General features: G+C 47.9%; 1 pseudogene; it reads left to right on the top strand.

Moving 5' to 3' along the window:
* Positions 1-15,586, top strand: part of LOC117513685 — a 729,285-nt pseudogene that overhangs the window by 669,689 nt on the left and 44,010 nt on the right.

Genomic DNA, 15,586 nt, shown 5'->3' with positions numbered 1-15,586 from the left:
TCCAAGAAAAACGCTTGCTACCTACAGTAAAATTTGGAGGTGCTTCCATAATGCTGTGGGGCTGTGTGGCCAGTGCAGGTACTGGGAATCTTGTTAAAGTTGAGGGTCACATGGATTCCAGTCTATATCAGCAGATTCTTGAGAACAATGTTCATGAATCAGTGGCAAAGTTGAAGATGCACCAGGGCTGGATCTTTCAACAAGACAACGACCCTAAACACTGCGTAAAATGTATTAAGGCATTCATGCAGAGGAACAAGTACGTTCTGTAATGGCCATCTCAGTCCCCAGACCTGAATATTATTGAAAATCTGTGGTGTGATTTTAAGCGGGCTGTTCATGCTTGGAAACCAACAAACCTGAGGTGTTTTGTAAAGAAGAATGGTCCAAAATACCTTCAACCAGAATCCAGACTCTCATTGAAAGCTATAGGAAGCATTTAGAGGCTGTTATTTCTGCAAAAGGAGGATCAACTAAATATTGATGTATTTTTTCTGTTGGGGTGGCTAAATTTATGCACCTGCCTAATTTTGTTTAAAGAATTATTGCACACTTTCTGTAAATCCTATAAACTTTATTTCACTTCTCAAATATCAGCGTGTTTGTCTGCTATATGATATATTTAACTGAAATTTTTGATCCAAACAACCAATGATTCATAAAGGAAAATCTTGGAAATCATCAGGGGTCCCCAAACTTTTACATAATACTGTACAACAAGACAACATCGGGGCACAGCAGAAGTTCATCACAGGTGCTACACCTCTTCTTAATAAACCTCTCGTGTCATCATCATAATCGCACACGAACTTGCTGAATTGATGCTATCCACATTTTCAATAGCCATTGTTTACATGGCTTTGAAATACCGGAACTCTGCTGGCTCCACTGTGCATTCTGGGAAGTGCAGGGGGCTGCCAGAGAGATTATGGGAACCCTTAAAGCAGTGAATGACCCTAAGCACACAGCCAAGATATTAAAGGAGTGGCTTCAGTAGAACTCTGTGAATGTCCTTGAGTGGCCCAGCCAGAGCTCAGACCTGAATCTGATTGAACATCTCTGGAGAGATCTGAAAATGGCTGTGCACTGACGCTCCCCATCCAACCTGATGGAGCTTGAGAGGCGAAGAGGAATGTGCAAAACTGCCCAAAGATAGGTGCACCAAGCTTGTGGTATCATTTTCAAGACGACTTGAGGCTATAATTGCTGTGAAAGGTGCATCAACAAAATATTGAGCAAAGGGTGTGAATACTTATGTACATGTGATTTCTTAGGTTTTTTTGTTGTTGTTATTTTGTTTTGTTTTTGTTTTCTTTTAATAAATGTGCAAACATTTTGATATAGCTGGTTTGTTTGTTTACTTGTTTGTTTGTTCTTTCCTGTGTCCCTTGCTGTGTTTTATGCTGGAATGAGTACTCTTTGTATGTCAACCTTGCATGTTGAGCAAAACACTGACCTTTAGATGAAATTATGAGACACAGAGACATGAATGTAAAGTTAAAGAAACACTATGACTCTGCTCTCAGGTACTCAGCATTGTTAAGTGGGCCTACAGAAAACCTGGAGCTTTTGTTCAAGGGTATATTTAATCCTCTCCCTCCCAACTCTTCTGTACTTTGCTGAAACGGTCTGATAAGACCGATGATTAAGTTGTGCACATATCATTCATCACAGACCCTACTGTGGACAAACTGTATCTGCATGAATTACCGACCAATTCCCATTTAAATCAAAATGGGAACCTTGCTACTGTCAAGACATGAAGTTTGTAAAATGTGTAAAAAAGATTATAATTTTGCCTGGGAGGAAAAGGATTAATTTATATACAAATGATGCAGCCTGTATCACTGCAACACTCGCAGACAGTGAAGTAAATATGGCGTCTTTGAGGAAGTGAAATTCACTGCCTATATTTGGAGGTCTAAGTTTCTTGCTGACTCGTGGAAACAGCGATGGTGAAGAGGACTGAAAATGAAAAGAACTTTCCTTCACACACGTGGTGATCCTAACCAGCCAATATTTAATCAGCTGCTTAGGTTCATATTTGTTCTAGACTGTGTAGATGCGAGATCAGCATTCGTTTTAGAATTAATATGGTCTTTTAAGTTAAGTGTGACTCAGAACATTCCCCTGTAAACAGATTTAATTTTTTTACATTTGGATTAGGTATTTTAACACTTATTTTGGTCAACATTAATTGCACTCTTGTAATTTTAGAATCAGATCCACAAACCTGCCTTTCTGTGTGTGTCTATAGTTAAAAACAGGCAGCCAGTCAGATCACCGCTTCGCCACCTTCCCTAGCCAGTCAGCTCTCCGATTCGTCAGCCCTCCCACCATGAATCATGAAGGAGAAGAAGCAGTAGGACAGGAGGTGGAGGAGGTAGGACAAGGAGAACACTCTGGTCCTCCTCACTCCCCCCATCGAAGGTCCCTCCCCCAATTTAGAAAGTCTCTTCCACTTTCCAACCTTTTTCCTCTTCCATCTCCTCAATCTCCTCCTCCTCATCCCTCACTTCATCCTTTGCCAAGCCTTGTTCTTCCTCATGCTCCTCATCCTCAAGAAGTCCAGTTGCATCTACAAAACTTTAGGTGAGAACCAATCTCAGTTTCTATCACTGCTGCCTTCATTTCACAAAACTGAACCTGAACTGTCCCCAGCACTCCCACTGTCTGTGTCACCTCTCCCTTTGGTTTCTCTCTTCTGTTTTCACCCCTGTTCATCAACAGTAAGCATGAGTTTGTTCTGTTAAAAAGCAGACCTTTTATTTGGCTACCATTATTCTACTCTTTAAGAACATCACAATGGGCCTCATGCAAGAATCATTCATACTAACAGATGTGTTCATAAATTACTCATATTAGCGATTTAAGAGAACTATTTGCATTCACTGAGTTTCTTATATTTTGAGTTTTCCCTTCCGTGAGTGTTCCAAACCTGTTGTAGGAGTCAGATGCAAATACTCTGCTGTCATCCAAACCTTTTTGTGGAACTGTTTGTGTATTGTATTACTTTGAAGCCGTTTTACTTTCAAAATTCCATATCAATTACACGCCATAACTGATTTGACATTTAATTCCAGTATGACTCTGAATTACTTTACATAATCTGAGTCTGGAGTGAACTCGCTACAGGCCCAAAATATGGACAGTTTGGTGAATCCTGACAAACTGAGGTTAATTACCCAGTCCATAACATATGGCCCCAAATAATGGGGTGGCTAACTTGCATGCCTTGGCTTTCAGGGCAATGCCTTTGGCCAACACCCCCATCTCATGACCAGGACGACAGATCGGGGAGCCAAGGCTGGAAGCCTTTCCACATGGCACTGATTGTGAGTCCTGGTAAGCAGCAAGGCAGAGCGGCCAGTCCTCCATACCTTGCAACAATGTTGAAGATGGGCCTGTAAGGAAGGAACAGCAATGTCTTTCTCCTGGATCAAAGGCAATGAAGGTTGGAGACATACAGCAGGTCAAATAAGTATTGAACATGTCACCGTTTTTCTCAGTAAGTAGAGTTCTAAAGGTGCTATTGACTTGAAATTTTAAACCAGATGTTGGTAATAACACAATAACTGCAGGCAGGCCAGTCTAGTACCTGCACTCTTTTACTGCGAAGCCACACTGTTAAAACATGTGCAGAATGTGGCTTGGCATTGTCTTGCTGAAATAAGCAGGGACGTCCCTGAAAAAGACGTTGCTTGAATGGCAGCATGTGTTGCTCCAAAACCTGGATGTACCTTTCAGAATTGTTGGTGCCATCACAGATGTGTAAGTTGCCCAAGCCATGGGCACTAACACACCCCCATACCATCACAGATGCTGGCTTTTGAACTTTGCACTGGTAACAATATGGATGGTCTTTTTCCTCTTTTGTCTGGAGGACACAATATCCATGATTTCCAAAAACAATTTGAAATGTGAACTCATCAGACCACAGCACATTGTTCCACTTTGCGTCTGTCCATTTCAAATGAGCTCGGGCCCAGAGAAGGTGGCAGTGTTTCTGGATTTGGTTGATGTATGGCTTTCACTTTGCATGGTAGAGTTTTTAACTTGCACGTGTAGATGTAGCGACAAACTGTGTTAACTGACAATGGTTTTCTGAAGTGTTCCTGAGCCTGCACGGTAAGATTCTTTACACAATGATATCAGTTTTTAATGCAGTGCCACCTGAGGGATCGAAGGTTACGGGCATTCAATGTTGGTTTTCGGCCTTGCTGCTTACATGTAGAAAGTTCTCCAGATTCTCTGAATCTTCTGATTATATTTTGGACAGTCGATGCTGGAATCACTAAATTCCTTGCAATTGAACATTGAGAAGCATTGTTCTTAAACTGTTGGACTATTTTTTCATGTAGTTGTTCACAAAGTGGTGATCCTTGCCCCATCTTTGCTTGTGAATGGCTGAGCCTTTTGGGGATGCTCCTTTAATACCCAATCATGACTAGGAATGAGTATCGAGAACCGGTTCCTTTCGGGTATTGTTAAGAAATTATTGGATCCACCATCATCAATAACCTTTTTGCTTAACGATTCCCTTATCAGTCCTTCAGAGTGGCCATTGTTTTGGGGGGTGTTTGTCAGGAAAATGATCATTTCTCTACATTGATTACCGACCCTGCAGCAGGTCTGTAACCAACTTTTCTGCAACGCAGCTTTTCTTTGAACCTTGAAACAATTGAAGCAGTGATTCGCAGATTGACGCAGTGCATCGAACTGCTGCTTCGTTGGTTCATTGTTTTATTTCACTTTATCTTAACTTTTCCCTGCTAAACCCCTAAAGAGCATATGTCTGTGAGTAATATTTACCTTTTATATGTTAAACCGACCTGTTATGGTCTTCTGAAACAGTTGATAGATGTATTTTATAACTTAAAAAGGGGACCAATGCTAACGCATTAACATCTCTATGGCATTTTCAATGTTAAAGTTAGCATTAAGCGGTTCGCATCTCAGCTTGTTTGTGTGCATTTGTTTTCTGTATAATAACTAATGGCTCAGCGTTTGTTGTCGTAAAAGAGTCAGATTGTATTTTTTATTTATTTTATTCATATATTAATAATAGCAACAACAACAATAATAGTAATAACAACTAACCAATAATAACCAATAATAATAACCAATAATAACCAATAATACTACAATACAATTTTAGAGAAAGAGACAAAAAGAACCTGATTAAAAACACAACAGAAAAGATAAAACCAACTAACAATGAACCTAAATAAATAAATATAGAAATAAATGTTTCCTGTGAACACCTAGTGACTCGTACACCTCCACTTCATTCCTGTTTTATTTAAGGTAATGACAGTTTGTTTCAGTCAAACCATATTTTCAATTTGTTTATTTCTTCAGTGATTTCCTCCAGAACTATCTGCCAAGCTAGAAAACTGCTGCATCCTAGTAAGAGCAGAATACTACTGGAATGAATTTGAATAAGGAAAGTTGTTTTTTTTTCTCACCAAAAGGGATGCTGCACCCACTGCAGTTTATTGTCTGGAGTAGTCCCAGATTGCATTTCAGAGCTTCTAGAATTCAAACATTTTTGTGTGGATGGTGTTGGGGGGTAATTTTGGGTTATAGCTTTTTTGTTTTTTACCACTTTCATCCCTGAATATGTCAATCGTGAGTCACTTTTGTGCGGATAAAGTCACTAACTGGGACTCCTGTCTTGCTGGGAGAAAGAAATGAGAATCATCCTCCTTTTTGTTCACACAGCTCCAAACGCTGCGCGGCTCTCTGCCGAGTCAAGTTAGAATGATAGAGTCCAGTCAGAATTAATAAATTCAAAGCGAAACACTTTTTAAATCAAATGACACCTCTTTCCAAACGTTGTAATACAAACAAACTGCAATCAATCAAAACATAAATTCCTCCCAAAATGAGACGTCCTGCACTGATGTGCAGCAGCTGACTGAGCTCAGCTCAGAGGTATGGAGAGACATTCATGCCAAAATGTCTGAAAGGAAATGCTTTTGACAACTACAGATTTTATTTATTTTTATTTATGTTCAGAGATCAAGGATCCAGTGACCAATTTAAAATGTTGTTGACATAGAAAACCTATAAAGCATACTTTTAGTGCACAGAAAATTCACAAGAGGTATCGATAAGGGAATCTATAAGAAATTGGATCGATGAGCTGAATCGATAATGGCATCGATATCGATAAAATCTTATCAATATCCATCCCTAATCATGACACTCACGTGTTTCTAATTAGGTGTTCTTTGAGCATTCATCAACTTTCCCAGTCTTTTGTTGTTTCCCAGTCTTTTGGCCCAACTTTTTTGAAATGTGTTGCAGTGTTGCTGTTTTTGTGCAAAAAATTTCTTGTCCTTGTGGTGTATTCAATTGAATACAGGTTGAAGAGGATTTGCAAATCATTGTATTCTGTTTTTATTTACATTTTACACAACGTCCCAACTTCATTGGAATTGGGGTTGTAAGTTTTGTGTGATAATGTGAAATAACACAGGAAAAAGTATTGAACACCCAAAGAAAGGGAAGTGCAAAACTGCATGGAAAGCCAAGACACCAGCTGAAATCTGACAGTAATTAGAAAGCAATCCTGCCCCTTGTCAGTGCAAAATAATATCAGCTGGTTCAGTCCCAACTGATGTCCTATAAAAAGGTGTGTCTTTGCAAGGCATCACGCAAGAAACATCTTATGATGGCTTAAAGCAAAGCGCTCTCTAAAGATCTTTGCAACCATATTGTTGCAAAACATACTGTGACACTGGCTATAGAAGGATTTCTATTTTTTCAATTTCAAATTCAATTTATTTTCATTTATATAGTGCCAAATCACAACAGAGTTGCCTCAAAGCGCTTCACACAGGTAAGGTCTAACCTTACCAACCCCCAGAGCAACAGTGGTAAAGAAAAACTCCCTCTGAGGAAGAAACCTCAAGCAGACCAGACACAAAGGGGTGACCCTCTGCTTGGGCCATGCTACAAACATAAATTACAGAACAATTCACAGAACAATTCACAGACGAATATACAAGAAATGCTATTGGCGCACAGGACAGGAGGGTCGTCAACACAAATACAACTCCCATCTCTGGATGGAGCTGCACCTTAAACAGAGAGAAAAAAACAGAATCAGGCATCAGAAAGACAAAAAATACTGTATAATTTGCCAGCATTAAACAACAACAAAAACAGAAGAAATACTAAGGTGATCGCCGGCCGCTAGCCCTAAACTTCATTAAAAGACCCAGAATTTAGGTAAAGTTGAGGCCACAGCCCGATCCAATTACTAATAAATGAATTAAAAGAGTAAAAAGCGTAAAACAAAACTGTACCAGTATGCTAGCCATATGAAAGGGAAAATAAGTTCGTCTTAAGTCTGGACTTGAAAATCTCCACAGAATCTGACTGTTTTATTGATGCAGGGAGATCATTCCACAGAACAGGGGCACGATAAGAGAAAGCTCTGTGACCCGCAGGCTTCTTATTCACCTTACAGACACAAAGTAGTCCTGCACCCTGAGAACATAAAGCCCGGGCTGGTACGTAAGGTTTAATGAGGTCAGCTAGATAGGGAGGTGCCAGTCCATGAATAATTTTATAGGTTAGTAGCAGAACCTTAAAATCTGATCTCACTGGGACAGGAAGCCAGTGAAGGGATGCCAAAATGGGTGTAATGTGGTTATACTTTCTGCTTTGTGTCAAAAGTCTGGCTGCAGCATTTTGAACCAATTGGAGACCCCTAATGCTAGACTGCGGTAAAGCAGAAAATAGAACATTGCAGTAGTCCAATCTAGAAGAGATAAATGCATGGATCAGGGTCTCAGCATCAGCCATAGACAAGATGGATGAATCTTTGCTATATTTTGCAGGTGGAAGAAAGCAGTCCTAATAATATTTCTAATGTGGAGGCCAAAGGACAACGAAGGATCAAAAATTACCCCAAGGTTCCTCACTTTGTCAGTGTGATGTATGACACACGAGCCAAGGCTGAGCATTAACTGGTCAAATTGATGCCGATGTCTCACTGGACCAATCAATCAATCAATTTTTTTTATATAGCGCCAAATCATAACAAACAGTTGCCCAAGGTGCTTTATATTGTAAGGCAAGGCCATACAATAATTATGTAAAACCCCAACGGTCAAAACGACCCCCTGTGAGCAAGCACTTGGTTACAGTGGGAAGGAAAAACTCCCTTTAACAGGAAGAAACCTCCAGCAGAACCAGGCTCAGGGAGGGGCAGTCTTCTGCTGGGACTGGTTGGGGCTGAGGGAGAGAACCAGGAAAAAGACATGCTGTGGAGGGGAGCAGAGATCGATCACTTGTTGGGAAAGTGTAGGAACACGGACCCACAACAGGGGGCGCAAATGAACGGACAATGGAATAGGTCAAATAACAACACTTTACTGTTGCGAACGTGCACAACAAAAACAACAAATTACAACAATGGACAAAGTTCAATTCACAAAGGTGTCGTGTGGGCAGGCTCGAAGATAGGAGACGCCTCTCCAAAGTAGAACCGGAACCACACGGTTTCCTCCGCCACAGGACCCCGGGAATACTGGAGCCGCCAAGTTCCGAACTCCCAGGTGGCCACTGCCTCCGCGTGTCGGACCTGGTACTGCTGGCGAGGAACAAGAACACAATTAAACGTGGGCGCGTTTGCACCCAGCAACCTGCACGGCAGGGAAGCTACCTCCACCTCTCGTTGGAGAAAAAAAGTCTGCAATCACTCACAAAAATCACAAAGGTTACTGTCAAGCAGTCAGCTGAGATTATTACCTTCCAGGTAGAACGATATCTCGGCGAAGAGGTGGAGATGCCGTCCTGCTGATATACCCCAGTGATAATTGCCGTCAGCTGTCTCAGGTGATGGGTGACAGCTGTTACCGAGGCAGCTCCTGTGGGGCGGCGGCACCCTCTGGTGCCTGGAGCCCGCACTCCAGGCAGGGCGCCCTCTGGTGGTGGTGGGCCAGCAGTACCTCCTCTTCAGCAGCCCACACAACAGGACCCCCCCCTCAACGGGCGCCTCCTGGCGCCCGACCGGGCTTGTCCGGGTGGCGACGGTAGAAGTCGGCCAGGAGGGCCGGGTCCAGGATGAAGCTCTTCTTCACCCAGGAGCGTTCTTCGGGACCATACCCCTCCCAGTCCACCAGATATTGAAAGCCCCGGCCCATCCGACGGACGTCCAACAACCGGCGCACTGTCCAAGCCGGCTCGCCATCGATGATCCGGGCAGGAGGTGGTGCCGGACCGGGTGTACAGAGGGGCGAGGTGTGATGGGGCTTGAGCTTCGACACATGAAACACAGGATGGATCCGCAGTGAGGCTGGAAGCTGAAGCCTCACTGCGGCGGGATTGATGACCTTGAGGATTTTAAACGGTCCTATGTACCTGTCCTGTAGTTTAGGGGAGGCCACTTGTAGTGGGATGTCCTTTGTGGACAACCACACTTCCTGCCCGGGGTGATCACGTAGGGGCCGGGGTCTGCCGCCGGTCTGCATGGGTCTTCGCCCTCATCCGGGCCTTCAACAAAGCAGAACGGGCGGCGCGCCACACCCGACGGCACTTCTGCAGGTGGGCCTGGACCGAGGGCACACCGACCTCCCCCTCAACCACCGGGAACAACGGGGGCTGATACCCCAAACACACCTCAAAGGGGGAGAGGCCGGTGGCTGATGACACTTGACTGTTGTGGGCGTACTCGATCCAGGCCAGATGAGTACTCCAGGCCGCCGGGTGCGCGGCTGTCACACAACGCAGTGTTTGCTCCATTTCTTGATTGGCCCGCTCTGCTTGCCCGTTGGTCTGGGGGTGATACCCGGACGAGAGACTGACCGTGGCCCCCAGTTCCCGGCAAAAGCTCCTCCAGACATGCGAGGAGAACTGGGGACCGCGATCGGAGACGATGTCTGATGGTATCCCATGCAGGCGGACGACGTGGTGGACCAGGAGGTCCGCTGTCTCCTGGGCCGTAGGGAGCTTCGGGAGGGCCACGAAGTGGGCCGCCTTGGAGAATCGGTCCACTATCGTGAGGATCACGGTGTTTCCCTGGGACGGCGGGAGGCCCGTGACAAAATCCAGGCCGATGTGGGACCAGGGGCGATGAGGCACGGGCAGCGGCTGTAGCAGTCCCGGAGCCTTGCGATGGTCGGCCTTGCCCCTGGCACAGGTGGTACAGGCCTGGATATAGTCCCGGACGTCGGCCTCCAGGGACGCCCACCAGAAGCGCTGCCGGACAACTGCCACGGTTCTTCGCACCCCTGGATGACAGGAGAGCTTAGAGCTGTGACAGAAGTCCAGGACTGCAGCCCTTGCCTCTGGTGGGACGTAAAGTCTGTTCTGTGGTCCAGTCCCGGGGTCCGGGCTTCGTGCCAGGGCCTCCCGGACGGTTCTCTCTACGTCCCAGGTGAGGGTGGCCACGATAGTGGACTCCGGGATGATGGGTTCCGGTGGATCCGACAACTCCGCTTTGACCTCGTCTTCGTGTACCCGGGACAAGGCATCCGACTTCTGGTTCTTGGTCCCGGGCCGGTAGGTGATGCGGAAGTCAAAACGGCCGAAGAACAGTGACCAGCGGGCTTGCCTGGGATTCAGCCGCTTGGCGGTCCTGATATATTCCAGGTTCCGGTGGTCAGTGAAAACCGTGAATGGCACGGACGTTCCCTCCAACAGGTGTCTCCACTCTTCAAGAGCCTCTTTCACCGCAAGGAGTTCTCGGTTGCCGACGTCATAGTTCCGTTCAGCCGGGGTTAACCTGCGGGAAAAATAGGCACACGGATGAAGGACCTTATCGGTCTTCCCACTCTGGGACAGCACAGCTCCTATCCCTGAGTCCGAAGCATCCACTTCAACCACTAACTGGCGACTAGGATCAGGCTGCACCAGAACGGGTGGAGACGAGAAGCGCCGTTTCAACTCCTTGAACGCGGCATCGCAACGATCCGACCAGGTGAAGGGGACTTTTGGTGAGGTCAGGGGTGTCAGGGGGCTAGCAACCTGGCTGTAGCCCTTAATGAACCTCCTGTAGAAATTCGCAAAGCCGAGGAACTGTTGCAGCTTCCTACGGCTTGTGGGTTGGGGCCAGTCTCTCACCGCTGCAACCTTGGCCGGATCAGGAGCGACGGAGTTGGGGGAGATGATGAACCCCAGGAAGGACAAAGAGGTGCGGTGAAACTCACACTTCTCGCCCTTAACAAACAGCCGGTTCTCCAATAACCGCTGCAGGACCTGACGTACATGTCGGACATGGGTCTCAGGATCCGGAGAAAAGATGAGTATGTCGTCTAAATATACGAAGACGAATCGGTGCAGGAAGTCCCGCAAGACATCATTAACCAATGCTTGGAACGTCGCGGGAGCATTTGTAAGACCGAACGGCATGACCAGGTACTCAAAATGACCTAACGGGGTGTTAAATGCCGTCTTCCACTCGTCTCCCTTCCGGATCCGAACCAGGTGATACGCATTCCTAAGATCAAGCTTGGTGAATATCTTGGCTCCATGCAGGGGCGTGAACACCGAATCCAACAAGGGTAAGGGGTATCGGTTACGAACCGTGATTTCGTTCAGCCCCCTGTAATCAATGCATGGACGTAATCCGCCATCCTTTTTCCCCACAAAAAAGAAACCCGCACCCATCGGGGAGGTGGAATTCCGGATCAACCCGGCAGCCAAAGAGTCCCGGATGTAGGTCTCCATTGATTCGCGTTCAGGTCGTGAGAGGTTGTACAGCCTGCTGGACGGGAACTCAACGCCTGGAACCAAATCAATGGCACAATCATACGGGCGGTGCGGGGGAAGGGTGAGTGCTAGATCCTTGCTGAACACCTCCGCAAGGTCATGGTACTGCACCGGCACCGTCCCTAGATTGGGCGGGGCTCTGACCTCCTCCCTGGCCTGGGAACCGGGAGGAACCGAGGAACCTAAACATACCCGATGGCAGGTCTCGCTCCACTGGACCACTACCCCGGACGGCCAATCGATCCGGGGATTGTGTTTCAACATCCAGGGAAAACCTAAAATCACACGGGAGGTGGCCGGAGTTACAAAAAACTCGATCTCCTCCCGGTGATTCCCCGACACCACCAGAGTTACTGGTGGTGTCTTGTGGGTGATTGGAGGGAGTAGGGAGCCATCTAGTGCCCGTACCTGCACAGGCGAGGTAAGCGCCACCAGAGGGAACCCTATCTCCCTGGCCCATTTGCTATCAAGCAAATTCCCTTCTGAGCCCGTGTCCACCAGTGCTGGGGCCTTCAGGGTTAAATCCTCATAAAGGATTGTAACTGGGAGTCGTGTGGCGATGTGGGTGTGTCCCACGTGAACGTCTCGGCCCCCCCCTAGCCCAGTGTCTAGGGGCGGGCGTTGGTGTTTAACCGCTCGGGGCAGTCTCTTACCTGATGCTCAATCGAGCCACAAACAAAACACGCTCCGCGGGCCAGCCTCCTTTGTGTGACCGGTGCCCTAAATGTTGCCCTACTCGTGTCCATAGCTTCGTCAGCAGGGGGAGCTGTGATCGCACGGAGCGCAGGGGCCGTGGAGCGTGGGGAGGGCGGAACGCGGTTGGAACCGGAAGGGAGAGGGACGACGCGTGCCTGGTCACGCCCTTCGTCTCGTTCCCGACGGCGCTCATTTAACCGATTGTCTAATCGTATGACAAGATCGATAAGCCCATCCAAATCCCGCGGTTCGTCCTTAGCCACCAGGTGCTCCTTGAGGACCAATGACAGTCCGTTTACGAAGGCGGCGCGGAGGGCAGTGCTATTCCAGCCGGACCTCGCAGCCGCGATGCGTAAGTCGACTGCATAGGCAGCTGCGCTCCGGCGCCCCTGTCTCATTGACAGCAGCACGGCTGAAGCGGTCTCTCCTCTATTAGGGTGATCGAACACTGTTCTGAGCTCCCTCACAAACCCATCATATGTCAGAAGGAGCCGTGAACTTTGCTCCCAGAGCGCTGTAGCCCAAGTGCGTGCCTCACCACGAAGCAGATTTATCACATAAGCTACTTTGCTAGCGTCGGTCGCGTACATGAAGGGACGCTGTGCGAAGACGAGCGAACACTGCATAAGGAAATCCGCGCACGTCTCCACACAGCCTCCGTACGGCACTGGGGGGCTTATGTATGCTTCAGGGGACGGTGGGGGGGGGTCGTTGGACAACCAGTGGAACGTCGCTGTCACGCACAGGGTCTACGGGAGGGAGAGCCGCAGCGGCGCCCGGAGGGCGCGCTTCCACCTGCGCGGCGAGAGCCTCCACCCTGCGGTTCAGGAGGGCGTTCTGCTCGGCCATCAAGTCTAACCGAGTCGTGAAAGCGGTGAGGATCCGCTGCAACTCACCGATTACCCCTCCTGCGGACGCCTGTGCGCCTTGTTCTTCCATTGGCCGTTCAACAGCCGGTTGACGCCCCTCGGGATCCATGACGCTGGCCGAGATATCCTGTTGGGAAAGTGTAGGAACACGGACCCACAACAGGGGGCGCAAATGAACGGACAATGGAATAGGTCAAATAACAACACTTTACTGTTGCGAACGTGCACAACAAAAACAACAAATTACAACAATGGACAAAGTTCAATTCACAAAGGTGTCGTGTGGGCAGGCTCGAAGATAGGAGACGCCTCTCCAAAGTAGAACCGGAACCACACGGTTTCCTCCGCCACAGGACCCCGGGAATACTGGAGCCGCCAAGTTCCGAACTCCCAGGTGGCCACTGCCTCCGTGTGTCGGACCTGGTACTGCTGGCGAGGAACAAGAACACAATTAAACGTGGGCGCGTTTGCACCCAGCAACCTGCACGGCAGGGAAGCTACCTCCACCTCTCGTTGGAGAAAAAAAGTCTGCAATCACTCACAAAAATCACAAAGGTTACTGTCAAGCAGTCAACTGAGATTATTACCTTCCAGGTAGAACGATATCTCGGCGAAGAGGTGGAGATGCCGTCCTGCTGATATACCCCAGTGATAATTGCCGTCAGCTGTCTCAGGTGATGGGTGACAGCTGTTACCGAGGCAGCTCCTGTGGGGCGGCGGCGCCCTCTGGTGCCTGGAGCCCGCACTCCAGGCAGGGCGCCCTCTGGTGGTGGTGGGCCAGCAGTACCTCCTCTTCAGCGGCCCACACAACATCACTAATGATTAAATGCAGAGTGGTGCATACAGAGCAAAAAGAGAAAGAAACAGTGCATCATGGGAACCCCCCAGCAGTCTACGTCTATAGCAGCATAACTAAGGGATGGTTCAGGGTCACCTGATCCAGCCCTAACTATAAGCTTTAGCAAAAAGGAAGTTTTAAGCCTAATCTTAAAAGTAGAGAGGGTGTCTGTCTCCCTGATCTGAATTGGGAGCTGGTTCCACAGGAGAGGAGCCTGAAAGCTGAAGGCTCTGCCTCCCATTCTACTCTTACAAACCCTAGGAACTACAAGTAAGCCTGCAGTCTGAGAGCGAAGCGCTCTATTGGGGTGATATGGTACTATGAGGTCCCTAAGATAAGATGGGACCTGATTATTCAAAACCTTATAAGTAAGAAGAAGAATTTTAAATTCTATTCTAGAATTAACAGGAAGCCAATGAAGAGAGGCCAATATGGGTGAGATATGCTCTTTCCTTCTAGTCCCCGTCAGTACTCTAGCTGCAGCATTTTGAATTAACTGAAGGCTTTTTAGGGAACTTTTAGGACAACCTGATAATAATGAATTACAATAGTCCAGCCTAGAGGAAATAAATGCATGAATTAGTTTTTCAGCATCACTCTGAGACAAGACCTTTCTGATTTTAGAGATATTGCGTAAATGCAAAAAAGCAGTCCTACATATTTGTTTAATATGCGCTTTGAATGACATATCCTGATCAAAAATGACTCCAAGATTTCCCACAGTATTACTAGAGGTCAGGGTAATGCCATCCACAGTAATGATCTGGTTAGACACCATGTTTCTAAGATTTAAGAAGTGGGCCGCCTTGGAGAATCGGTCCACTATCGTGAGGATCACGGTGTTTCCCTGGGACGGCGGGAGGCCCGTGACAAAATCCAGGCCGATGTGGGACCAGGGGCGATGAGGCACGGGCAGCGGCTGTAGCAGTCCCGGAGCCTTGCGATGGTCGGCCTTGCCCCTGGCACAGGTGGTACAGGCCTGGATATAGTCCCGGACGTCGGCCTCCAGGGACGCCCACCAGAAGCGCTGCCGGACAACTGCCACGGTTCTTCGCACCCCTGGATGACAGGAGAGCTTAGAGCTGTGACAGAAGTCCAGGACTGCAGCCCTTGCCTCTGGTGGGACGTAAAGTCTGTTCTGTGGTCCAGTCCCGGGGTCCGGGCTTCGTGCCAGGGCCTCCCGGACGGTTCTCTCTACGTCCCAGGTGAGGGTGGCCACGATAGTGGACTCCGGGATGATGGGTTCCGGTGGATCCGACAACTCCGCTTTGACCTCGTCTTCGTGTACCCGGGACAAGGCATCCGACTTCTGGTTCTTGGTCCCGGGCCGGTAGGTGATGCGGAAGTCAAAACGGCCGAAGAACAGTGACCAGCGGGCTTGCCTGGGATTCAGCCGCTTGGCGGTCCTGATATATTCCAGGTTCCGGTGGTCAGTGAAAACCGTGAATGGCACGGA

The sequence above is a fragment of the Thalassophryne amazonica genome, chromosome 1 (assembly GCF_902500255.1).
Source record: "Thalassophryne amazonica chromosome 1, fThaAma1.1, whole genome shotgun sequence".
Lineage (NCBI taxonomy): Eukaryota > Metazoa > Chordata > Actinopteri > Batrachoidiformes > Batrachoididae > Thalassophryne > Thalassophryne amazonica.
This window is presented reverse-complemented; position numbering and strand designations above follow the sequence as displayed.